Source organism: Haematobia irritans, chromosome 3, assembly GCF_050003625.1.
Source record: "Haematobia irritans isolate KBUSLIRL chromosome 3, ASM5000362v1, whole genome shotgun sequence".
Classification (NCBI taxonomy): domain Eukaryota; kingdom Metazoa; phylum Arthropoda; class Insecta; order Diptera; family Muscidae; genus Haematobia; species Haematobia irritans.
The window spans coordinates 116,267,796-116,295,666 of NC_134399.1; the positions used below are offsets into that span (position 1 = coordinate 116,267,796).

The following is a 27,871-nucleotide window of genomic DNA, read 5'->3' on the forward strand; positions in this document are numbered from 1 at the left end:
TTTTGTATAAATTTTATTCCCCGAGAGAATTTAGTCAATATTATTCTTAGAAAAATTTTTGTCAAAATGTTATTTTTAGAGAAAATTGTGTCAAATGTGTATTCCTAGAGAAAATTTTATTAGCAAAATTTTCCAAAATTGTATGCCTTTAGAAAATTTTACCAAAATTTTATTCCTAGAGAAAACTTTGTCAAAATTTTATTCCTAGAGAAGATTTTGTCAAAATTTTATTCCTAGAAAAAATTTGTCAAAATTTTATTTCTATAGAAAATTGTATCAAAATTTTATTCCTAAATAGAATTTTGTCAAAATTGTATTCCTATAGAAAATTTTGTCAAAATTGTATACCTATAGACAATGTTGTCAACATTTTATCCTAGAGAAAATTTTGTTAAAATTTTATCCCAAAAGAAAATTTTGTCAAAATTTTATTCCTAGAGAACATTTTGTCAACATTTTATTCCTACAGAAAATTTAGTTAAAAATTTATTCCTAGAGAATACTCGGAGTAATAAAATAATGAACATTTCCAGCATATATTATAAAAGAGTGCCGATTAATTTGTCTGTAGACGTAGTTCCAAAAACACATTATTCATAACAAATAGAAAATGACAAATTTATAAGACGTTTTATCCTTTACAAGTTTTTAAAATGCAATAGGAAATACTGGAAATCATCACATCTGAAGAACTAATGAGAAATTGAAGCAGCGGATGGCTAAAAGGAAGATTTCCTCCCTATGGTAAGTCTATGAAAAATTCATTACTAGATCCAAATTTGCATTATTTCAGGATCGACAATGAACTCTTTGAGACATTTATTGATGGATAGTAAAATCTCTGCAGGGTCAACTTCTCACGCCCATTTTCCAATAGTCGCAGGATCCTCTGATTGATATTCTATTTTTATATGTGACTACCATTGTAACATTATATGCAAACGGTATATGGGACGGTACCAGATTAAACGACTGCACAGCGAAAAAAATTGGAAGATATTCTAAAGGCACAGAAAAATCCTCCCAAATATGTTCTTTATTTTAACTACTCAGGAAATTATTTTCATTAAAATTTTTATAACTCGCTTCATTCAGATTTTTTAAGAAAAATTTCCTTTGAAAGTAACCAAGATTTCCATTTAATGGTAATGGGTTACTGAATTTGAACTAAGTTTCCGCCAAGATTATTTGGCAATGACAATTTTTTGTTTTGTGAATGGAACAAATTTTTAAAATTTTGTAGAAAAGAGTGGTTGATTTCTACTGGAAAAATGTCGATTTAAAAAAAAATATATATTTATAGTTTTCGTTGAATGTTAAAGAAGTTTATAAAAATACATTTTAGTGTCCACCAATATGGAAAAATATATGGCGTATTAAGATTACAGTCTCGTCTTTAAAATAACATCGAAAAATAAATTGAAATTAAGTGGGGTAATAAAGTTTGGTGTCGTTTTCGAATGACCTCTGTAGTGGATATCGGTAGTTAAAGGGTTAATGACTGCCGACATTTTTTCTATTTTAATATTTTATACTTACTCCTTCGACTGAACAATATTCATGGACTTACCTGAAAAAAAATATTATGATAAGTAAGGATGATTTGAATAAATTTTGATATAATAAAATTAAAATATATATATTTTTTTAATAAAGACCTTCAATATAACAGAGTGAAAAAATTTTCAATTATATTTTTTAACAAAATACAAATTAATGCTAATATTTTTTCCCACCAGCTCCTGTATTTTGTGTTGGTCATTGTTCTTTTTTTTCTATTCCAAATTCATATGAATTCAGCCTTGGTCACACTTTACAGGATCACTCCTAAAACAAATGCCAATGAAATGGTGTCTTCGGCCACATTTGAAAGTAAATGCCAAGCAAATCCAATTGATGTTATCTATTTGCATCTTTTCATTGAGTATTTCTAGTGAATGTTGTAGGAAATTTTAGCAAATCCCTAGAAATTTTTATGAGCTTAAATAAATGGTTGTCATACAAAAGAATTTGTACAGATTGAAAATCAAAACTAAACAAAAAATATCGAAAAAAGGACATTATCATCTCTGTGTGTGTGTGTTTTTGTCTCTACCTTGGAACAATGGCAAGATAAAATCATATAACATCACTAAAAATGGTAGGACAAAAAAAAATACTTAAGCCATCTGCCCATAGTATCTGCATCTATCAGCTAAACGAGCTATAATTCGTCATGGTCACACTTGCCAAATTGGTATGAGGTAGTGAGGTACTTTGCAAAGAGAAATTATTCCTCCATACAAATGTAAAGATGCGGCGGTCCTTTTTTTCTCTCTTGGCCTGTCTGTGGGGAACCTTGAATGCATTCAACGAGACCAGTCGACAAAAAAAAAAAGAACATTCAGTAGTCAACCTCTTGTGAGCTGCTGTCATGATAAACTATCTTGGCTATTGCATTTCTTTCTTTGATTTGTTTTTGCTGTTGGTGTTGTTTCTTTTAGTTTTTGCGTATCTCTGAAATCTCCTGCTGGGAGTTCGGATGCATGTCTTTGGGTATTACTTAGAGAGCTAGAGAGTGTTTATGGGATTTATCTGCCCATTTCGGTTTTTGTCATAGTCTTGTGTCTCTTCATAAGATGAAGAGGAGAAGTCTGGCTAAGTTGCATAGTTTAAAAAGATATGAGATTTCATCTGGTATTTAATCATGATTATTGTTTACTGGGATTTTTTCATACAATGTCTTTGCTGTTTTTCATTCATTCATTTGGATTTTTTCTTTTGTTTTGGTAGAATTGTGTTTTTTGTCGTCTGTTTTTACACGGGTTTTAAGTTAAACAAATTATGGTTATTTTCAAACAATGGCAATCGAAACATTTCGCATGCCATTTTATAGCATTTATTGTGTGGATCGAATGTGCCCATAATGGATAGTACTTTTTGGAATGTGTTATAGAATCAATGAATTATATTTAAAAAATCTGAGACATTCGAGCCATAAGTAATCTATGAAAATTTGGAGAAAATTTTACCAAAAAACAAAAAAATTTTATTTTTATACAAAATTTTTTCAAAATTTTTATTTCTATAGAAAATTTTGTCAAAATTTTATTTCAATAGAAAATTTTGTCAAAATTTTATTTCTATAGAAAATTTTGTAAAAATTTTATTTCTATAGAAAATTTTGTCAAAATTTTATTTCTATAGAGAATTTTATTTCTATATAAAAATTTCTATAGAAAATTTTGTCACAATTTTTTTTCTATATAAAAATTTCTCCAAATTTTACTTGTATAGAAAATTTTGCCAAAATTTTATTTCTGTAGAAAATTTTGTCAATTTTTTCCTCTGTTGGTTAAGCTAGACTTGTAGTTTAGTCAATGCATGGCTTTAAGCTGAGATCAAAGACAATAATAACGATTGAAGAGAAGCCAACAATAACAAACAAAACGAATGAAGATAGAGGAAGCACGCTCAAAAACAAACCCAGCCAAATACATTCAAATCGATGATTTGAGTTTGGCAAAGGAAAAGAGATATGCTTGCAAAATTTGTTTAGGCAGTAGCCGACTATCAAATCCTTTTTTCGGAAGGTTCAAGTGTAGTTCACATTGGGTTGAGTGAATTACCCGAATTTATTCTGATAATTGGTTGATAGTTTTGCTACAAGTAGAGGATACTGATGAGGAATGTGGTAATTCCGAAACAGCTGTAAATCCAACCATCTTGCAGTCTATAGGGCTTTGCCCAAATAAATTTGACAAGCATACTTTTCCTCTGTTGGTTAAGCTACACTTGTAGTTTAGTCAATGCATGGCTTTAAGCTGAGATCAAAGACAATAATAACGATTGAAGAGAAGCCAACAATAACAAACAAAACGAAAAAAAAAATTTTATTTGTATAGAAAATTTTTCACAATTTTATTTGTATAGAAAATTTTTCCAAATTTTATTTGTATAGAAAATTTTTCAAAATTTTATTTCTATAAAAAATTTTGTCAAAATTTTATTTCTATAGAAAATTTTGTCAAAAATGTCTCACTATAGAAAATTTTGTCAAAATTTTTTTTCTATAGAAAATTTTGTCAAAATTTTATTCTATAGACAAGTTTATCGAAATTTTATTTCTATCGAAAATTTTGTTAAAATTGTATTTTATAGAAAAATGTATTTCTATAGAAAATTTTCTTAAAATTTTATTTCTATAGAAAATTTTCTCAAAAGTTTATTTCAATAAAATATTTTGTCAACATTTTATTTCTATAGACAAATTTGTCAAAATTTGATTTCATATTTGTTGTTTTGATCTTAGCTTTAAAACCATTGCGTTGACTAAACCAAAAACCAAAAAACTTAAAAAAAATTATATTTTTATACAAAATTTTTTCAAATTTCATTTCTAAAGAAAATTTTGTCAAAGTTTTATTTCTATGGAATATTTGTAAAAATTTTATTTCTATTGAAAATTTTGCAAAATTTTATGTCTACAGAAAATTTTGCCAAAATTTTATTGCTATAGAAAATTTTGTCAAAATTTTATTTCTAAAGAAAATTTTGTCAAATTTTATTTCTATAGAAGATTTTGTCAAAATTTTATTTCTATAGAATATTTCGTCAAAATTTTATTTCTATGGAAAATTTCGTCAAAATTTTATTTCTAAAGAAAATTTTGTCAAAATTTTAGTTATACAGAAAATTTTGTCAAAATTTTATTTCCATAGAAAATTTTGTTAAAATTTTATTTCTATAGAAAATTCTGTCAACATTTTATTTCTATAGAAAATTTTCTCCAAATTTTATTTGTATAGAAAAATGTCTCCAAGTTTTATTTCTATGGGAAATTTTATAAAAATTTATTTCTATAGAAAATTTTGTCAACATTTTATTTCTATCGAAAATTTTACCAAAATTTTATTTCTATAGAAAATGTTGTCAAAATTTTATTTCTATAGAAAATTTTGTCAAAATTTTATTTTATAGACAATTTTGTCGAAATTTTATTTCTATCGAAAATTTTGTTAAAATTGTATTTTATAGAAAATTTTGTCAAAATTTTATTTCTATAGAAAATTTTCTTAAAAATTTATTTCTATAGAAAATTTTTTTAAAAATTTATTTCTATAGAAAATTTTCTCAAAATTTAATTTTATATTTGTTGTTTTGATCTCAGTTGTAAAACCATTGCGGTGACTAAACTACAAGAGTAGCTTAACCAACAGAGGAAAAGAATGTTGGTCAAATTTATTTGGGCAAAGCCCTATAGAATGCACGATAGTTGGATGAACTCACGTTCAGGAATTACCACATTCCTCATCAGCATCCTCTACCTGCAGCAAAACTATCAACGAATTATCGGAATAAATTCGGGTAGTTCACTAAACCTTCCGAAAAAAGTCCATGATAGTTGGCCTTTGCCTATATAAGATTTATTTATTTTTGTATTAAGGACAACTATCATAAAACTTATTTCGGAAGGTTTGAGTGTGGTTCACTTTGGGTTTAGTGAACTACCCGAATTTATTCTGATACATGGGCGTTATTGCTGTTGTAGCCCTTTGGTGTTGGTATTTTCGAGTTTTTCGGGAAACAAGCATCCATATAAAAAATTATTTATTTGACTAAATATCACAGAATTTTTTAATTTACATCCAAAACATTGAGTTCGGTTCACACCTAAAGAAGTGATGCAAATTCAGTGCAACGTCTGTTGAAATGGAGGACTTCCGTCCTATGACAAGCCCATCATCGTTTCTGCGTAAATTTTGCACCACTTCCGGATCCAAAAAGAACATTTTCATTACTTTTTTGGAGACGCTTTTTTGGCTGGCTAGAGGATGCTGATGAGGAATGTGGTAATTCCGAAACGTGCGTCCATCCAACCATCTTGCAGTCTATAGGGCTTTGCCCAAATAAATTTGACAAACATTATTTTCCTCTGTTGGTTAAGCTACTCTTGTAGTTTAGTCAACGCAATGGTTTTAAAGTTAAGATAAAAACAACAAATATGATTGAAATACAAACCAACAGTAAAAAACAAAAACGAGAATTTTTATTTCTATAGAAAATTTTGTCAAAATTTTATTTCTATAGAAATTTTTGTCAAAATTTTATTTCTACAGAAAATTTTGTCAAAATTTTATTTCCATAGAAAATTTCGTCAAAATTTTATTTCTATAGAAAATTTCGTCAAAATTTTATTTCTATAGAAAATTTCATCAAAATTTTAGTTCTACAGAAACTTTTGTCAAAATTTGATTTCCATAGAAAATTTTGTTAAAATTTTATTTCTATAGAAAATTCTGTCAAAATTTTATTTCTATAGAAAATTTTCTCCAAATTTTATTTGTATAGAAAAATGTCTCCATGTTTTATTTCTATAGAAAATTTCGTCACAATTTGATTTCTATAGAAAATTTTGTCAAAAATTTTATTTCTATAGAAAATTTTGTCAAAATTTTATTTCTATAGAAAATTTTGTCAAAATTTTATTTCTGTGTAAAATTTTACCAAAATTTTATTTCTATAGACAATTTTGTCGAGATTTTATTTCTATCGAAAATTTTGTTAAAATTGTATTTTATAGAAAAGTTTGTCACAATTTTATTTCTATAGAAAATTTTGTCAAAATTTTATTTCTATAGAAAATTTTGTCAAAATTTGATTTCATATTTGTTGTTTTGATCTCAGCTTTAAAACCATTGCGTTGACTAATCTACAAGAGTAGCTTAACCAACAGAGGAAAATAATGTTTGTCAAATTTATTTGGACAAAGAATGCACCATGGTTGGATGAACGCACGTTCCGGAATTACCACATTCCTCATCAGCATCCTCTACTTGCAGCAAAACTATCAACCAATTATCAGAATAAATTTGGGTAGTTCACTAAACCTTCCGAAAAAAGGTTTATGATAGTTGGCCTTTGCCTATATAAGATTTATTTATTTTTGTATTTAGGCAAAGGACAACTATCATAAAACTTATTTCGGAAGGTTTGAGTGTGGTTCACTTTGGGTTTAGTGAACTACCCGAATTTATTCTGATACATGGGCGTTATTGTTGTTGTAGCACTTTGGAGTTGGTATTTTCGAGTTTTTCGGGAAACAAGCATCCATATAAAAAATTATTTATTTGACTAAATATCACAGAATTTTTTAATTTACATCCAAAACATTGAATTCGGTTCACACCTAAAGAAGTGATGCAAATTCAGTGCAACGGCTGTTGAAATGGAGGACTTCCGTCCTATGACAAGCCCATCATCGCTTCTGCGTAAATTTTGCACCACTTCCGGATCCAAAAAGAACATTTTCATTACTTTTTTGGAGGCGCTTTTTTGGCTGGCTAGAGGATTCTGATGAGGAATGTGGTAATTCCGAAACGTGCGTCCATCCAACCATCTTGTAGTCTATAGGGCTTTGCCCAAATAAATTTGACAAACCTTATTTTCCTCTGTTGGTTAAGCTACTCTTGTAGTTTAGTTAACGCAATGGTTTTAAAGCTAAGATTAAAACAACAAATATGATTGAAATACAAACCAACAGTAAAAAGCAAAAACGAAAATTTTTATTTCTATAGAAAATTTTGTCAAAATTTTATTTCTATAGAAAATTTTGTCAAAATTTTATTTCTATATAAAATTTTGTCAAAATTTTATTTTTATAGAAAATCTTGTCAAAAATTTATTTCTATGGAATATTTTTTCAAAATTTTGTTTCTATAGAAAATATTGTTAACATATTACTTCTATAGAAAATGTTGTAAAAATTTTATTTCTATAGAAAATTTTCTCCAAATTTTATTTCTTAAGATAATTTTGTTAAATTTTTATTTCGATAGAAAATTTTGTTAAAATTTTATTTCTAAAGAAAATATTGTCAAAATTGTAATCCTATAGAAAATTTTGTTTCTACAGAAAATTTTGTTAAAATTTTATTTCCACAGAAAATTTTGTCAAAATTTTATTTCTATAGAAAATTTTCTCAAAATGTTATTTCTATAGAAAATTTTCTCAAAATTTTATTTCTATAGAAAATTTTCTCAAAATTTTATTTCTATAGAAAATTTTCTCAAAATGTTATTTCTGTATAAAACTTTATCAAAATTTTGATTCTCTAGAAAATTTCGTCAAAATTTTATTTCTATAGAAAATTTTGTCAAAATTTTATTTCTATAAAAAATGTTGTCAAAATTTTGTTTCTATTGAACATTTTCTTAAAATTTTATTTCTATAGAAAATTTTGTCAAAATTTTATTTCTATCGAAAATTTTGTCAAAATTTTATTTTTATAGAAAATCTTGTCAAGAATTTATTTCTATAGAAAATTTTGTCAAAACTTTATTTCTATGTGGTTGCAATCACGAAATTGATGAGTGAAATTTTGTTTTGATTAAAATGTTAATGGATTCGACGAATCTTTTGAATTGCAAAGCAAAATTGCCGAAAATTGTTTTTATAACAACCAAAGTAATTGAGAGGAATTTTGCATTGGCTATCGGTGGTGGAAGATATGATAAGTGCCTACTTTTTCTCCGACGTTTTTCTTGAAGACCACAAGTACACCAAAAACATCCTTTGTGTTGCCTTACAAAGAATATAAATTTCTCAAGATGCGGTAAATAGGAAAACAATATTCGAGTGACATTGCTACTTGTAATTTGAAACCAGCGGCCAGTGTCTTTCTCAAGTGTTATGTATTCTTTCTCCTGAAAAAGGAAGCACTCGAGATTCTGTTCCGCAACGGATATTAGAAAAATAAAGAAATTATTTATAAAAATTTCTAAATAGATGCTTGATACCCTCTTTGAAATGTAAATAAGAAAAGACCCATTGGTAGCTACACCATGAATCCACATTCAGATACTAAACGAACTTGTTTTCCTGTCAAGGTTTGATTTCAAACACATCAGAGAAGCTATTTTATATAAACTGCATAAAATATCAACAATTTTTCTATTTTCACAATTTAACTATAATTTTTTGCAGTGTTTGCAAGACATTTCTAGATATTTGCATAAAATGTTCAAAACGTGATCATATCTTCTTATCGGAAATATCATTCATACCCGAACAAATTTGAGCAAATTTCAACTTTAACCTCCATACTTGGAAATGGAAGTAAAGGAACAAATGATTTCGCTTGGCTATTATGCTCAAAGCAAAAATATCCCCCGAAAGCAAACAATGAGAACCACTTGTTACCATTTATGAAATGAAAGGAGATCTAGAATCATTTCCAAGTTAAACAATCGTTTTAGAACATTTTCAAAATTTTCCTTCTTTGCAATTTTGATTGTACAATGAAAGATCAGAAGCTACCACAAAACCCCAAAATGGTAATTGTTGTTTTTTTTCTGGTATAAAACAATAAAAACCTAAAATTTTGAATGGCAATATGCAAATTTGTTAAAAACAAATAAATGATAAAGTGAACAATGTAGATATCACGGTCCGTACACCGAAAAATTTTAACCTTGGAAAATTTGACAAAATTTAGGCTTTATAGAAAATTTTTCTATAAATTAATTTCTATAGAAAATTGTCTATATAAAATTTTCTTAAATTTTATTTCTATAGAAATTTTTCTGAAAATATTATTTCTATAGAAGATTTTCTGAAATTTTTATTTTTTAATTTTATGAACATTTTATTTTTTAAAAAAATTTCCTAAAAATTTTATTTCGATAGAAAAATTTGTCAAAATGTTACTTTATGGACAATTTTATCAAAATTTTATCTCTATAGAAAATTTTGTCAAAATTTTATCTCTATAGAAAATTTTGTCAAAATTTTGTGTATATAGAAAATTTTGCCAAAATTTTATCCCTATAGACAATTTCTATAGAAAGTTGTCTATATAAAATTTTCTTAAAATTTATATCTATAGAAAATTTTCTGAAAATATTATTTCTATAGAAGATTTTCTGAAATTTGTATTTTTTTTAATTTTATGAACATTTTTGTTTTAATTTCCTGAAATTTTTATTTCTATAGAAAATTTTGTCAAAATTTTATATCTCTAAAGAAAATTTTGTCAAAATGTTATATATCTATAGAAAATTTTGTCAAAATGTTATCGCTATAGAAAATTTTGTCAAAATTTTATCTCTATAGAAAATTTTGTCAAAATTTTATCTCTTCAGAAAATTTTGTCAAAATTTTATCTCTATAGAAAATTTTGTCAAAATTTTATCTCTATAGAAAATTTTGTCAAAATTTTATCTCTATAGAAAATTTTGTCAAAATTTTATCTCTATAGAAAATTTTGTCAAAATTTTATCTCTATAGAAAATTTTGTCAAAATTTTATCTCTATAGAAAATTTTGTCAAAATTTTATCTCTATAGAAAATTTTGTCAAAATTTTATCTCTATAGAAAATTTTGTCAAAATTTTATCTCTATAGAAAATTTTGTCAAAATTTTATCTCTATAGAAAATTTTGTCAAAATTTTATCTCTATAGAAAATTTTGTCAAAATTTTATCTCTATAGAAAATTTTGTCAAAATTTTATCTCTATAGAAAATTTTGTCAAACTTTTACCTCTATAGAATGTTTTATCAAAATTTTATCTCTATAGAAAATTTTGTCAAAAATTTATCTCTATAGAAAATTTTGTCAAAATTTTATCTCTATAGAAAATTTTGTTAAAATAGTATCTTTATAGAAAATTTTGTTAAAATTTTACCTCTATAGAATGTTTTATCAAAATTTTATCTCTATAGAAAATTTTGTCAAAAATTTATCTCTATAGAAAATTTTGTCAAAATTTTATCTCTATAGAAAATTTTGTTAAAATAGTATCTTTATAGAAAATTTTGTTAAAATTTTATCTCTATAGAAAATTTTGTCAAAAATTTATCTCAACAGAAAATTTTGTCAAAATTTTATCTCTATAGAAAATTTTGTCAAAATATTATCTCTATAGAAAATTTTGTTAAAATTTTATCCCTATAGAAAATTTTGTCAAAAATTTATCTCTATAGAAAAATCTCTCAATTTTGAGAAAATTTTCTATACAAATTAAATTTTGACAAAATTTTCTATAGAAATAAAACTTTGACAAAAGTTCTTTTGAAATAAAATTTGGACAAACTTTGCTATAGAAATAAAATTTTGACAAACTTTTCTATAGAAATAAAATTTTGAGAAAATTTTCTATAGAAATGAAATTTTGAGAAAATTTTCTATAGAAATAAAATTTTGACAAAATTATCTATAGAAATAAAAATTTGACAAAATTTTCTATTGAAAAAAAAAAATACAAAATATTCTATAGAAATAAAATTTTGACAAAATTCTCTAACGAATTAAAATATTGACAAAATTCTCTATAGAAATAAAATTTTAACAAAATTCTCTACAGAAATTAAATTTGGACAAAAGTTTCTATAGAAATAAAATTTTGACAACAATTTCAATAGAAATAAAATTTTGAAAAAATTTTCTCTAGAAATAAAATTTTGACAAAATTTTCTATAGAAATAAAATTTTGACAAAATTTTCTCTAGAAATAAAATATTACAAAGTTTTCTGTAGTAATAAAATTTTCTATAGAAACGACATTTTCTATAGAAATAAAATTTATAAATTTTTTTATAGGAATAAAATTTTAACAATTTTGTTATAGAAATAAAATTTTGACAAAATTCTCTAGCGAATGAAAATATTGACATCTTAAATTTTATCTCTATAGAAAATTTTGTAAACATTTATCTCTATAGAAAATTTTGTCAAAATTTTATCTCTATAGAAAATTTTGTCAAAATTTTATCTCTATAGAATTTTGTCAAAATTTTATCTCTATAGAAAATTTTGTCAAAATTTTATCTCTATAGAAAATTTTGTCAAATTTCATCCCTATAGAAAATTTAGTCAAAATTTTATCTCTATAGAAAATTTTGTCAAAATTTTGTCTATATAGATAATTTTGTCAAAATTTTGTCTATATAGATAATTTTGTCAATATTTTATATCTATAGAAAATTTTGTCAAAATATTATCTCTCTATAGACAATCTTGTCAAAATTGTATCTCTCTATAGAAAATGTTGTTAAAATTTTATCTCTATAGAAAATTTTGTCAAAATTTTATCTCTGTAGAAAATTTTGTCAAAATTTTATCTCTATAGAATTTTTTTTCAAAATCTTATCTCTATAGAAAATTTTGTCAAAATTTTATCTCTATAGAAAATTTTGTCAAAATTTTATCTCTATAGAAAATTTTGTCAAATTTCATCCCTATAGAAAATTTAGTCAAAATTTTATCTATAGAGAAAATTTTGTCAAAATTTTGTCTATATAGATAATTTTTTCAAAATTTTATATCTATAGAAAATTTTGTCAAAATATTATCTCTCTATAGAAAATGTTGTCAAAATTGTATCTCTCTATAGAAAATGTTGTTAAAATTTTATCTCTATAGAAAATTTTGTCAAAATTTTATCTCTGTAGAAAATTTTGTCAAAATTTTATCTCTATAGAATTTTTTTTTTCAAAATCTTATCTCTATAGAAAATTTTGTAAAAATTTTATCTTTATAGAAAACTTTGTCAACATTTTGGCTCAATGGAAAATTTTGTCAAAATTTTATCTCTATAGAAAATGTTGTCAAAATTTTATCTCGATTGAAGATTTTGTCAAAATTTTATTTCTTTAGGAAATTTTATCAAAATGTTATCTCTATAGAAAATTTTGTCAAAATTTTATCTCTATAGAAAATTTTGTCCAAATTTTATCTCTATAGAAAATTTTGTCAAAATTGTATCTATCTATTTTCTGAAAATTTTATTTCAACAGAATATTTTGTCAACATTTTATCTCTATAGAAACTTTTGTCAAAATTTTATCTCTATAATTTTGTCAAAATTCTATCTCTACAGAAAATTTTCGGAAAATTTTATTTACATTAAACATTTGCTCAAAATTTTGTTTCTATAAAAAATTTTCTCAACATTTTTTTTTTCAATAGAAAATTTTGTCCAAATTGTATTACTTTATATATTTTTTTTAAGTGCATGGGGGATCATGTAAACGTTTTTACTTGTTTCCATTTCCGACCAGGAAAACCGTTTAGATGGCCTGTTTCTTAGCTTTTAGAATTTACAGGAGCACCATAAATGAGTATAGTTATGACCCCATTGCTTGCTATAACATTTAAACATTGACCTTTGTCTATGCTCACATTTATCTGGGAATTCAATATTACCAGCCAACAGCAGGAGCAGCATCCCAAATTGGATACGTGCAACTTTTTATTATTCGTGGTCATTGTATCGCATCGATACGATTGGCAATTTCAATAAATATATCTTTGCAGATTTAAACATTTCCACGAATTTATTTTACATTGGCGGACAATCTGGCGGCTGATAGGAGGAGGACTAAAATCCTTAAGTGGCTAAAGAATTTGTAAGCCCTTATCATTTCGTTGCATGCTATTTAGTTTCCTAGGTATGGTTTATATGGAGCATAAGATGCAGTAATAAAATCGCTTTAAAAATCCATATTTTTGCTATTAAATCGCTACATTATTTTATGCATTAAAGAGGTAATGGGATGTTGCATTTGACGACTTATTCGTAATGTAATCAACTTTAGTGGTCTTTGTGGTGGTGGAGGGTAGCACATCGGTAGTGAAGGTGTGATAAATTGGGAAATAAACCAGAAAACACAGAAATCAAATTTTGTGAAAAATTTTCTATAGAAATAAAATTTTGACAAAATTTTCTATATAAATCAAATTTTGCAAAATTTTCAATAGAATTAAATTTTGCAAAATTTTCTATAGAAATAAAATTTCTATAGAAATAAAATTTCTTTAGAAATCAAATTTTGAGAAAACTATAGAAATAAAATGTTGACAAAATTTCCTATAGAAATAAATTTTTTTAATAAAATAAAATGTTGAGAAAATTTCTTATAAAAATAAAAATTTAACAAAATTTTATAGAAATAAGATTTTGAGAAAATTTTCTATAGAATTAACATTTTGCGAAAATTTTCTGTTGAAATAAAATTTTGAAAAAAATTTCTATAGGAATAAAATTTTCATAAAATTTTCTGTAGAAATTCAAAAAAAATTTGGCAAAAGTTTTTACAGAAATAACATTTTGGCCACATTTTCGATTGAAAAAACATATTGAAAAATATTTCTACAGAAATAAGATTTTGTGAAAAATTTTCTATAGAAATAAAAGTTTGACAAAATTTTCTATAGAAATAAAAGTTTGACAAAATTTTCTATATAAATCAAATTTTGCAAAATTTTCTATAAAAATAAGATTTTGTGAAAAATTTTCTATAGAAATAAAAGTTTGACAAAATTTTCTATAGAAATAAAAGTTTGACAAAATTTTCTATATAAATCAAATTTTGCAAAATTTTCTATAAAAATAAAATTTCTATAGAAATAAAAGTTCTTTAGAAATCAAATTTTGAGAAAGCTATAGAAATAAAATGTTGACAAAATTTCCTATAGAAATAAAATTAAAAAAAAAAATATGGAAATAAAATGTTGAGAAAATTTCTTATAAAAATAAAAATTTGACAAAATGTTCTATAGGAATAAGATTTTGAGAAAATTTTCTATGGAAATAAGATTTTGAGAAAATTTTCTATAGAAATAAAATTTTAAAACAAATTTTTATAGGAATAAAATTTTCAGAAATTTTTCTGTTGAAATAAAATTTTTAAAACAAATTTCCGTAAGAATAAAATTTTTGTAAAAAACAAATCTTCAATAAAAATTTTGGCAAAACTTATTACAGAAATAAAATTTTGGCCACATTTTCGATTGAAAAAACATTTTGAGAAAAATTTCTATAGAAATACAATTTTTACAAAATTTTCTATGGAAGGAAAAGTAAAATTTTCAATAAAAACAAAATTTTAGCTAAAATTTTGGCAAAATTTTCTATTGAAATAAAATTATGGCGAAATTTCCTATAGAAATAATTTTTTTTTGCCAAATTTTCTATTGAAATAAAATTATGGCGAAATTTTCTATAGAAATAAATTTTTTGGCCAAATTTTCTATAGAAATAAAATATTGGCCAAATTGAGAAAATTTTCTACAGAAATAAAATTTTGAATAAATGTTCTATAGAAATAAAATATTGAGATAAGATTTAATTAAGAAATTAAAATTTTGAGAAAAGTTACTATAGAAATGAAATTTTAAGAAAATCGTCTATACAAAAAATATCTGATTTTCAAAAATTTTGAATAAAAAATCCATACAAATGAAATTCTGACAAAATTTTCTATAGAAATAAAATTTTGAAAAAATTTTCTATAGAAATAAAATTTTGACAATGTTTTCTATATAAATAAATGTTTAACAAATTTTTCTATATAAATAAAATTTTGAGAAAATTTGCTATTCAAATGAAATTCTGTGAAATTTTTCAATAAAAATAAATTAAAAAAAAAAAAAATAAAAAAAATTATAAAATTTTTCTATAAGTAGATTGTAGCATGTTTATTTCTATCCGACAAAATTGGAAAAGTTTGAAAAGAAACATCTCTTCCCTTAATTAGCATACCATAACCCACTCTGTCGCAACTAAATCGGTTATAGGAATTGGAATTGCAACTGAAAACAGCAGCCACTTTTACTTTGTTCTTTGAACTATTCCTGGAGTTTTTTCTTCTTTCTATTAAACAAAAAAAAGGAGGAATGAAATTTTCTACAAAAGTACAAAATATGTTTGCGCTTTGTTTTGCCCACAAAATACACAACAGTGAAGGGGGATACATGTAAGTATTTTGTAAGTAAGCTGCTGATGTTGCTGCATCTGGAACTCAAATAACGACAACCAACATCCTTTACCACAAAGTTATGGTCATGTTTAATGTATTTTACATAAGCGCCGCCACAGCCACTGGCAGACTATGCCATACCACCAACACGGTCCATTATAACCGTCATCTTGGTAGCCAATATTGCTGTATGGGCGAATTCCACATTTATTTTCTCCCTTCTATAGTTTTTAAGTTTATTTTGAGTTGTATTTCTTCAATTCAGTCTGAATGTATTTAAATACTCCTTCCCAGGAAGGAGTTGATGCATTTAATAAAGTCTCGTATTTTTTTCCTTTCAGTTCTACTTTTTTTTCATTGCCTTGGGGGGCAGCAAATAGAAGAGGTTTTTTGTTCGAGTAACGATGCTTTATCATAGGAAAACACAGTGTTCTATAGAGAACTAAGTTTTAACTTGACAAGTTTTTGTATATAAATAAAATTTTGAGAAAATTTTCTATGGAAATAAAATTTTGAGAAAATGTTCTATAGATATAGAATTTTCAGAAACTTACCAATAGAAATAAAATTTTGACAAAATTTTTTAAAGAAATAAAATTTTCTATTGAAATAAAATTTTGAGAAAATTTTCTATGGAAATAAAATATTCAAAAAATATTAGTATAGAGATACAATTTTTATAAAATTTTCTGTAGAAATAAAACTCTATCAAAATTTTCTATAGACATACAATTTTTAGAAAATTTTATATAGAAATAAAATATTCAGAAAATTTTCTATAGAAACAAAATATTCAGAAAATTTTCTATAGAAATAAAATTTTTACAAATTTTTCTAAATAAATAAAATCTATATATAAAAATAAAATTTGGAGAAAATTTTCTATTGAAAATTCTCTATAGACATACAATTTTTAGAAAATTTTTTATAGAAATAAAATATTCAGAAAATTTTCTATAGAAACAAAATATTCAGAAAATTTTCTATAGAAATAAAATTTTTACAAATTTTTCTAAATAAATAAAATAAATAAAATAAAATTCTATAAAAATAAAATTTGGAGAAAATTTTCTACAGAAATAAAATATGTAGAAACTTTTCTATAGAAATAAAATATTCAGAAAATTTTCTATAGAAAAATATGCAGAAAATTTTCTATAGAAATATAGTATTCAGAAAAATTTCTAAAGAAATAAAATATTACGAAAATTTGTTATAGAAAATTTAAACTAAATTTGTTTAAAAATTTATTTGTATAGAAATACAATTTTGAGAAAATAAAATTTTGATAAAATTTTCTACAGAAATAAAATTTTTACAAAATTTGCTAACTAAAATTCTGTTAAAATTTTTTAAAGAAATAAAATTTTGACAAACAGAAATTTTTTATTGAAATAAAAATTTAGAAAAAAAATTTTGAAATTTTTTATTGAAATAAAAATTTTCTATAGAAATAAAATGTTGACATAATTTTCTATACAAATAAAATGTTGACAAAATTTTCTATCGAAATAAAATTTTGAATACATTTTCTGGAGAAATAAGATTTTTGACTAAATTTTCTACAGAAATGAAATGTAAAAAAAATCTATAGGAGTAAAATTGTGACAAAATTTTCCATAGAAATAAAATTTTTTGAAAATTTTTCTATAGAAAAATTTGACAAAAATTTCTAAATACATAAAATTGTCTATATAAATAAAATTTTGAGAAAATTTTCTATGGAAATAATATATTCAGAAACTAAATTTTCTATAGAAATGAAATGTAAAACAAGTATATACGGCCGGAAGTTCGACCAATTCCTGCATGGTTGTTGGATACCCTATACTAACATCACGTACCAAATTTCAACCGAATGGGAAGAATTTTGCTCTTCCAAGGTGCTCCGGAGGTCAAATCTGGGGATCGGTTTATATGAGGGCTATATATAATTATGGACCGATATGGACCAATTTTTGCATGGTTGTTAGAGACCATATACTAACACTATGTACCAAATTTCAGCCGGATCGGATGAAATTTGCTTCTCTTAGAGGCTCCGCAAGCCAAATCGGGGGATCGGTTTATATGGGGGCTATATATAATTATGGACCGATATAGACCAATTTTTGCATGGTTGTTAGAGACCATATACTAACACCATGTACCAAATTTCAGCCGGATCGGATGAAATTTGCTTCTCTTAGAGGCCTCGTAAGCCAAATTTGGGGGTCCGTTTATATGGGGGCTATACGTAAAAGTGGACCGATATGGCCCATTTGCAATACCATCCGACCTACATCAATAACAACTACTTGTGCCAAGTTTCAAGTCGATAGCTTGTTTCGTTCGGAAGTTAGCGTGATTTCAACAGACGGACGGACGGACGGACGGACATGCTCAGATCGACTCAGAATTTCACCACAACCCAGAATATATATATACTTTATGGGGTCTTAGAGCAATATTTCGATGTGTTACAAACGGAATGACAAAGTTAATATACCCCCCATCCTATGGTGGAGGGTATAAAAAATCTATAGGAGTAAAATTGTGACAAAATTTTCTATAGAAATAAAATTTTTAGAAAATTTTCTATGGAAATAAAATTTTGACAAAATTTTCTATAGAAATAAAATTTTGACAAAATTTTCTATAGAAATAAAATTATGACAAAATTTTCTATATAAATAAAATTTTGAGAACATTTTCTACAATTTTTATAAAATTTTCTATAGGATTAAAATTTTGACAAAATTTTCTACAGAAATAAAATTTTGACAAAATTTTCTATAGAGATAAAATTTTGACAAAATTTTATATAGAAATAAAATTTTAAGAAAACTTTTTTATAGGAATAAAATATTGACAATATTTTCTAAATACATAAAATTTTCTACAGAAATGAAATATTCAGAATTTTTTTATTGAAATAAAATATTCAGAAAATTTTCTATAGAAGTATATTCAAAAATTTTCTATAGAAAAAAATATTCAGAAAATTTTCTACAGAAATTAAATATTTAGAAAATTTTCTATAGAAATAAAATTTTGGCAAAATTTTCTATAGAAATAAAATATTGACAAAATTTTCTATAAGAATAAAATTTTTACTAGATTTTCTATAGAAATAAAATTTTGACTAAATTTTCTATAGAAATGAAATTTGTAAACAATTTTTTTATAAAACTAAAATGGTGAGAACATTTGCTATTATCAAAAAAAAAAAAAAAAAACAAAAGGCTTTCGATGATAGTTGCTACTACAAAAAAATGTGAAACAAATTTCTGTAAATTAAATTTTGACAAATGTTCGATAGGACTTTTGGCAACATTTTCTAAAGAAGTGAAATTTTGACAAAAATTTCTATAGACATAAAATGTTGACAAAGTTTTCTTTAGAATTAAAATCTTGTACATTTTTTTGCGGATATGCAATTTTGATAAAATTTTCGATATAAATAAAATTTTGGCAAAATTTTCTAAATGACTAAAATAAAAATAGAAAACAATTTGCAAAAAAAATCTATATAAATAAAATTTTTAAAAAATGTTCCATATAAATAACATTTTTAAAAAATTTTCTATATAAATAAAATTTTGTGAAATTTTTGTATAGAAATAAAATTTTGATAAAATTTTCTAAAGAAATAAAATATTGACAAAATTTTCTATAGAAATAAAATGTTGACAAAATTTTCTACAAGAATAAAATTTTTACTAAATTTTCTATAGAAATAAAATGTTGACTAAATTTTGTGGAAAAATAAGATTTTTTGACTAAATTTTCTATAGAAATGAAACTTGTAAAAAAAATGTTTAATAAAAATAAAATGGTGAGAACATTTGCCATTCATATATAATTTTGACATAATTTTATAAAGAAATAAAATTTTTACAAATAAAAAAAAAATCAAAAGACTTTCGATGAAAGTTGCTACTACAAAAAAATGTGCAAAAAATTTCTGTAAATTAAATTTTGACAAATGTTCGATAGGACTAAACTTTTGGCAACATTTTCTAAAGAAATGAAATTTTGACAAAATTTTCTAAAGAAATAAAATTTTGGCAAAATTTTCTATAAGAATAAAATGTTGTAAATTGTTTTATGTGGAAATACAATTTTGACAAAATTTTCTACAGAAACAATATTTTGATTAATTTTTTTGGAGAAATAAGATTTTATGACTAAATTTTCTATAGAAATGATTTTTTTTTATAAAGATAAAATGGTGAGAACATTTGCCATTCAAATATAATTTTGGCATAATTTTATACAGAAATAAAATTTTTACAAATTAAAAAAAAATCAAAATACTTTCGATGATAGTTGTTACTACAAAAAAATGTGCAAAAAATTTCTGTAAATTAAATTTTGACAAATGTTCGATAGGACTAAAGTTTTGGCAACATTTTGTAACGAAATGAAATTCTGACAAAATTTTCTAAAGAAATAAAATTTTGACAAAATTTTCTATAAAAATAAAATGTTGTAAATTGTTTTTTGTGGAAATACAATTTTGACAAAATTTTCTATATAAATACAATTTTGACAAAATTTTCTAAATGACTAAAATAAAAATAGAAAATATTTCTAAAGAAATTAAATTTTGACAAAATTTTCTAAAGAAATACAATTTTGACAAAATTTCCTATAGAAATAACATTTTTTACATTTTTTTGTGGAAATACAATTTTGACAAAATTTTCTAAATGACTAAAATAAAAATAGAAAACATTGTGCAAAAAATTTCTATATAAATAAATTAAAAAAAAAATCTATATAAATAGAATTTTGTGAAAGTTTTCTATAGGAATACAATTTTGAAAAAAAATATCTATAAAAATCTAATTTTTAAAAATGATTATAAATTTATTTAAAAATAAAATAAATATTAAATAAAAATATAAACTTGTTTAAAAATGTTCTACAAAAATAAATTTTTAATTTTTCAGATTTCAAAGCCACTGTGTGGTTTTCATATCGCTCCAAAAAAGATTCATAATAATTTTGTTAATGTCACCAATGATTTTTGTACTTTTTCCATAGTTCCTTTTGTTGATATCGTTTAGTTATTGAAGTTATTGAAAATAAATGTATTCGATATCTACGCTTTACTTTGTTTGGCAGTCGTGTAAAGATTCGTGCTGTTTTGAGGGTGGACTTGGTTTCCTTTTGTAGAGTATGTTGCGAGAAAACTGTAACTTATTTTAAAATTCATAAGTTTAAGTTTGAAGTCGTGATATGGTGAAGATTTTTTTTTTGTTTTGAGCTAAACGAAGCTATTTTTGATTCATATTGGTTTGTGATTCATATTTTTTGGCTTTTCTGTTTTTTTTTTTTTTGGGAAAGTTGGCAATAGGATTTATTATATCAATATTTTGAAGGTGGGGATTGTTAGAGATAAGAAGATTTCTTTGTTTTCATGTGACAGAAATGTCAGTTGATTATGGAGAAAAATATTACTTTCCTCTGAAAATAGATAAAAATGTTTGTTTTGGAAAAGGTTCCTTGAATATATCGGCTATGATGTGGGGTAGGAATGAATTAGCATTTTAAAGGTACGTATAAGAGGAAATTGAACCTTGTCGATTACAAATATGAAAGTGTATGCTACAAGGCGTATGGGTGGAGGGCTTAGCCCGCTCCCCAGAATTTGGATTACAATTTCCCATTGTATATTCTTATTGTATTATTGATATAGGGTCTATAGCCTCCCTTGCTAAAAATTGTCCAGATTCGCTAATGTTGGGTTCGCGACAGGGCTGCCAATTTTGTCGATTTATCTGCATTTTGACGATTTTTTAGTCAAAAAATAGCAAATGCCGATTTTCCGATTTTTGCCCCAAAAATTACGATATTAGCTCCGTTCAAAAAATTTGGCTAGAAGCAGTTCGTTTACACGGTTAGAACCAGCAAAAAAAGAAAATGCATTTGACAGTTTTCAGATATGTAAATGGCAAGTTTTTGCTCATTTTGCCACTTGCGCCAAAAATAATCCACCAAAATTAAAAAAAAATATATATTTTGAACAACTTCAAAATATTTTTAATTTGAAGTTGTTCATAAATATAAACTAACCACAATTATTTTTTTTTTAATTTTTGCGGTTAGTACAAGTAAAAATATTGTACTAATCGAAAGAAATGCTTTATATTGAATTTATAGAAAATTTTGTTAAATTTCTTTTTCTGTAGAAGATTTTGTTAAAATGTTATTTCTATAGAAAATTTTGTCAACATTTTATTTCTATGGAAAATTTTTACAAAATTTTATTTCTACCGAAATTTTGTCAAAATTTTATTTCTATAGACAAATTTGTCAAAATGTTATTTCTATAAAAAATGTTGTCAAAATTGTATTTATATAGAAAAGTTTTCAAAATTTTATTTCTACAGAAAATTTTTAAAAATTTTTGCACATTTTTTTTATAGAATTTTTCTATAATTTTTCTATATTCTTGCAAAACTTTATATTTATGAAAATTTTTGCAAAATTTTATTTCTAAGAAAATTTTTGCAAAAATTTAATTTCTATAGAAAATTTCGTCAACATTTTATTTCTGTAGAAGATTTTGTTAAAATTCTTGCAAAACTTTATATTTATGAAAATTTTTGCAAAATTTTATTTTTAAGAAAATTTTTGCAAAATTTCATTTCTATAGAAAATTTCGTCAACATTTTATTTCTGTAGAAGATTTTGTTAAAATTTTATTTCTATAGAAAATTTTGTCTAAATTTTATTTCTATAGAAAATTTTGTCAAAATTTTATTTATATAGAAAATTTTGTCAAAATTTTATTTCTATAGACAATTTTGACGAAATGTAGAAGATTTTGTTAAAATGTTATTTCTATAGAAAATTTTGTCAACATTTTATTTCTATAGAAAATTTTTACAAAATTTTATTTCTAAGAAAATTTTTGCAAAATTTAATTTCTATAGAAAATTTCGTCAAAATTTTATTTCTGTAGAAGATTTTGTTAAAATGTTATTTCTATAGAAAATTTTGTCAAAATTTTATTTCTATAGAAAAGTTTTAAAAATTTTATTTCTACAGAAAATTTTTCAAAATTTTTGCACATCTTTTTATAGAATTTTTCTATAGTAAATTCTTGCAAAACTTTATATTTATGAACATTTTTGCAAAATTTTATTTCTAAGAAATTTTTTGCAAAATTTAATTTCTATAGAAAATTTCGTCAAAATTTTATTTTTGTAGAAGATTTTATTCAAATGTTATTTCTATAGAAAATTTTGTCAAAATTTTATTTCTATAGAAAATTTTGTCAAAATTTCATGTCTATAGAAAATGTTGTCAAAATTTTATTTCTATAGAAATCTTTGTCAATATTTGATATTTGTAGAAATTTTTGCACATATTTATTTCTATAGAAAATTTTGTCAAAATTATATTTCTATAGAAAATTTTTTCACATTTTTATTTCTATAGAAAATTTTGTCAAAATTTTATTTCTAAGAAAATTTTTGGAAAATTTCATTTCTATAGAAAATTGTACCTCTTAATTTTAAAATTTTGGAAAATCGTGCAACACATATGTAAGAATTAAAGGTCTTTATTTTTATTTTTAAATAAAAATCTTACTGAATTAATAACTATATATTAAAAAAATAATTTTTATATTATTTTTGGAATTGCATAGCATTGCATAAAATGTTTTTTATGTTATTTTTATACAAAACTGAAGTGCTTATGTTTTTGTTGTTGAATTGCATAGTTATGTATGTTAATTTTCTTTTCTTTATATGAAATAAATACTTGTGTTTTTAACCAAAAAAAATTAGTTTGGTTTTAATATAATTCACATTGCAGATTTTTTGACGATTTTTGAAATGGAAGTGACGATTATGACGATTTCTTCGGAAAAAGGCGACGATTTTTCTAAAAATTTTATTGGCAGCCCTGGTTCGCGGTAAAACCTAGAAGTGTCACAATTAACTGAATAGTCTAAGTTAGCCTGAAATAAACCCAACCGCACCACTATCGATTTTGTCTTCTATCTTTTTTACCTGTCCGTCAAAATGTCCGTCCAACGGCAGTATTATTCAAAACTTAACAGCTGTTCACTTTTAAATTTATAAAATTAATATTTCTTTTTATAGCTAAATAAAATTCATTAAAACGCTCTTAAAAAAATATAATTATTAAATATTCTTGTGTTTTATCACTGACTCTTGATCATCATGGCTGATGTCATATTTCCCGACCTTTATTGTCCAGCTTAATAAAGACATTTAGGTGTCTTTTCATTGCTCTTTGGCTTCTTGTTAAAAATAATATTGAGTTATGGCCCACACTGAATATTTTTCCAGGTCACTACTTTTATTTAATCTTGGTAGAAAAATAAAAAAAGGCATTCCAATCTTTTTAATGGCTATTAAAAAAAAACCAAGAGACATTATAAAACTTTTTCTTTCTTATTCTGTTTGTGGCCCCCCATCTGCTATTTGTTCTTGCTCTTTGATTTTTGTCAGTTTTTGTTCACTGCTTCAAAAAGTAAATTACCTGCAATTATTCTTGAAGAATAGTGGTTGTGGTGGTGGATAAGGAAGTTACTTGGCCACCACTTGCATTGAGAGAAAAGTCTCTGTTTACTTCAACCTGGCTCATAAAACAAAATTGTGTCAAAGAGCCAACAACAGAAAAAAAAATAAAAATTCAAACTCCATAAAGAATCTCATGAGTTGGCCATTTACTCCATTGACCACTTTTGTGACTACAGCTCTTGGGTATCTTTAGCGTCCCTCCAAAAAAACCTATCTGAATGGCTCATCATTTTTTGGTTTACTATGAGAGTTAAATAGGTGGTGTACGTGTTTATGTAAACGTTTTGCCTATAATGACAATGTTTTACTTGGCTCTTTAATTTTATGGAATAATTTTCTGCTGTTTTGAAGTGATTTAAGTAAATTGCAGTAATTTGCTTATAATCTCATCTTCATATATTGGGACAAAATAAGCTAGTTGCAACGGATATCTTTGTATGACATAGAAATGGGTTTTTGTAGTTAAAATTTTGGCATTTTTTGATGCAAACTGGGACTTCGAGTAATTCGATTTAGTTTGGTTTTGAAATGGTTCCGAATGGGGACATACCGTTAGCCGACATATAATACAAGTATGTACAGCACTATTTGTTAACTTGGTTTTGATTTTTTTTGGTTCAAAAAAAAAAATCGGTAATAAAATTTTAGAATCAATTTGGAATTGTTCGAATTGGCTAACCTTGGCTCTAATTATGGACTTCATACGACAGGTAAAGCCCGCTGAATGAAAGAGGCTCAGCGGCATTTTGGCCTACTGCCTACTGAGAAAATTTTATTTCTATGGGAAATACTCGTATTGTCAAAAGTTTTTTTTTTTTTTTTATAGGGAATTTTGTTAAGATTTCATTTCTATGGGAAATTTTGTCAAAATTTCATTTCTATAGAAAATTTCCAAAAATTTAATTTCTATAGGAAATTTTATCAAAATTTCATTTCTATAGCAAATTTTGTCAAAATTTCACTTCTATAGGAAATTTTGTCAAAATTTCATTTCTAAAGGAAATTTTGTCAAAATTTCATTTCTAAAGGAAATTTTGTCAAAATTTAATTTTTATGGGAAATTTTGTCAGAATTTAATTTCTATAGGAAATTTTGTCAAAATTTCATTTCTATAAAAAATTTTGTCAAAATTTCATTTCTATAGGAAATTCAAAATTTCATTTTTATAGGAAATTTGTTCAAAATTTCATTTTTAAAAGAAATTTTGCCAAAATTTCATTTCTATAGTAAATTTTGTCAAAATTTCATTTATATAAGAAATTTCGACAAAATTTTAATTCTATATGGAATTTTGTCAAAATTTCATTTCTATAGGAAATTTTATCAAAATTTCATTTCTATAGGAAATTTTTACAAAATTTCATTTCTATACGGAATTTTATCAAAATTTCATTTCTATAGGAAATTTTGTAAAAATTTCATTTCTATAGGCATTTTTGTGAAATTTTTAATATCTATAGGAAATTTTATCAAAATTTAATTTCTATAGGAAATTTTGTCAAAATTTCATTTCTATAGGAAATTTTGTCATAATTTCATTTCTATAGGAAATTTTGACCGAATTTAATGTCTATGGGAAATTTTGTCAAAAATTCATGTCTACAAGAAATTGTTGTCAAAATTTCATTTATATAAGAAATTTTGTCAAAATTTCATTTCTATAGAAAATTTTGTCAAAATTTCATTTCTATAGGAAATTTTGTCAAAATTTCATTTCTATAGGAAATTTTGTCAAAATTTAATTTCTATAGGAAATTTTGTCAAAATTTCATTTCTATAGGAAATTTTGTCAAAATTTCATGTCTATAGGAAATTTTATCAAAATATCATTTCTTACGGAATTTTATCAAAATGTCATTTCTCTAGGAAATTTTGTCAAAATTTCATTTCTATAGGAAATTTTGTCAAAATTTCATTTCGGTAGGAAAATTTTGTCAACATTTCATTTCAAAAGGAAATTTTGTCAAAATTTCACTACTTTAAACATTTCTGTTCAATATGAAATTTTGGCAAACTTTAACTTCTATAGGAAATTTTGTTAAAATTTCATTTTTATAGTAAATTTGCTCAAAATTTCATTTCTATAGGAAACTTCCTAAAAATTTAATTTCTATAGGAAATTTTGTCAAAATTTCATTTCTATAGGAAATTTTGTCAAAATTTCATTTCTATAGGAAATTTTGTCAAAATTTCATTTCTGTAGGAAATTTTGTTAAAATTTCAATTCTATAGGAAATTTTGTCAAAATTTCATTTCTATAGGAAATTTTGTCAAAATTTCATATCTATAGGAAATGTTTGTCAAAATTTCATTTATATAAGACATTTTGTCAAAATTTTATTTCTATATGGAATTTTGTCAAAATTTCATTTCTATAGGAAATTTTGTCAAAATTTCATTTCTATAGAAATTTTTGTCAAAATTCAATTTCTGTAGGAAATTTTGTCAAAATTTCATTTCTAGAGGAAATTTTGTCGAAATTTCATTTCTAGAGGAAATTTTGTCGAAATTTCATTTCTATAAGAAATTTTGTCAAAATTTCATTTTTAAAGTACATTATGTGAAAATTTAATTTCTATGGGAAATTTTGTCAAAAGTTCATTTCTATAGGAAATTTTGTCAAAATTTCATTTATATATTTTTTTGTCAAAAAATTTTGTCAACATTTCATTTCTATAGGAAATTTTATCAAAATTTCATTTCTATAGGAAATTTTATCAAAATTTCATTTCTATACGGAATTTTATCAAAATGTAATTTCCGTAGGAGATACTGTCAAAATGTCATTTCTATAGGAAATTTTTATCAAAATTTCATGTCTATAGGAAATTTTTGTTAAAATTTCATGTCTATAGGTAATTTTATCGATCTTTGTCTAATCTTTGTCAAAATTTAATATCTATAGGAAATTTTATTAAAATTTCATTTCTATAGGAAATTCTATCAAAATTTCACTTGTATAGGGAATTTTGTCTATAGGAAATTTTGTCAAAATTTCATATCTATAGGAAATTTTATCAAAATTTCATTTATATAGGAAATTTTGTCAAAATTTCATTTCTTTAGGCAATTTTGTCAAAATTTCATTTCAATAGGCAATTTTGTCAAAATTTCATATCTATAGGAAATTTTTGTCAAAATTTAATATCTATAAGAAATTTTATCAAAATGCCATTTCTATATGAAATTTTGTCAAAATTTAATTTTTATAGGAAATTTCGTCAAAATTTCATTTCTATAGGAAATTTTGTCAAAATGTAATTTCTATAGGAAATTTTGTCAAAATGTAATTTCTATAGGAAATTTTGTCAAAAATTCATTTCTACAAGAAATTTTTGTCAAAATTTCATTTATATAAGAAATTTTGTCAAAATTTCATTTCTATAGGAAATTTTGTTAAAATTTCAATTCTATAGGAAATTTTATCAAAATTTCATTTCTATAGGAAATTTGTCCAAATTTCATTTCTATAGGAAATTTTGTCAACATTTCATTTCTATAGGAAATTTTGTCAAAATTTAATTTCTATAGAAAATTTTGTCAAAATTTCATTTCTATAGGACTTTTTTTTTAAATTTCATATC

General features: G+C 23.8%; 1 protein-coding gene across 2 annotated transcripts in view; it reads right to left on the minus strand.

Annotated features, from left to right (window-relative positions):
• The window catches only part of NetA (Netrin-A), a 426,376-nt gene that overhangs the window by 198,507 nt on the left and 199,998 nt on the right, over positions 1-27,871 (minus strand). The window lies entirely within an intron of this gene.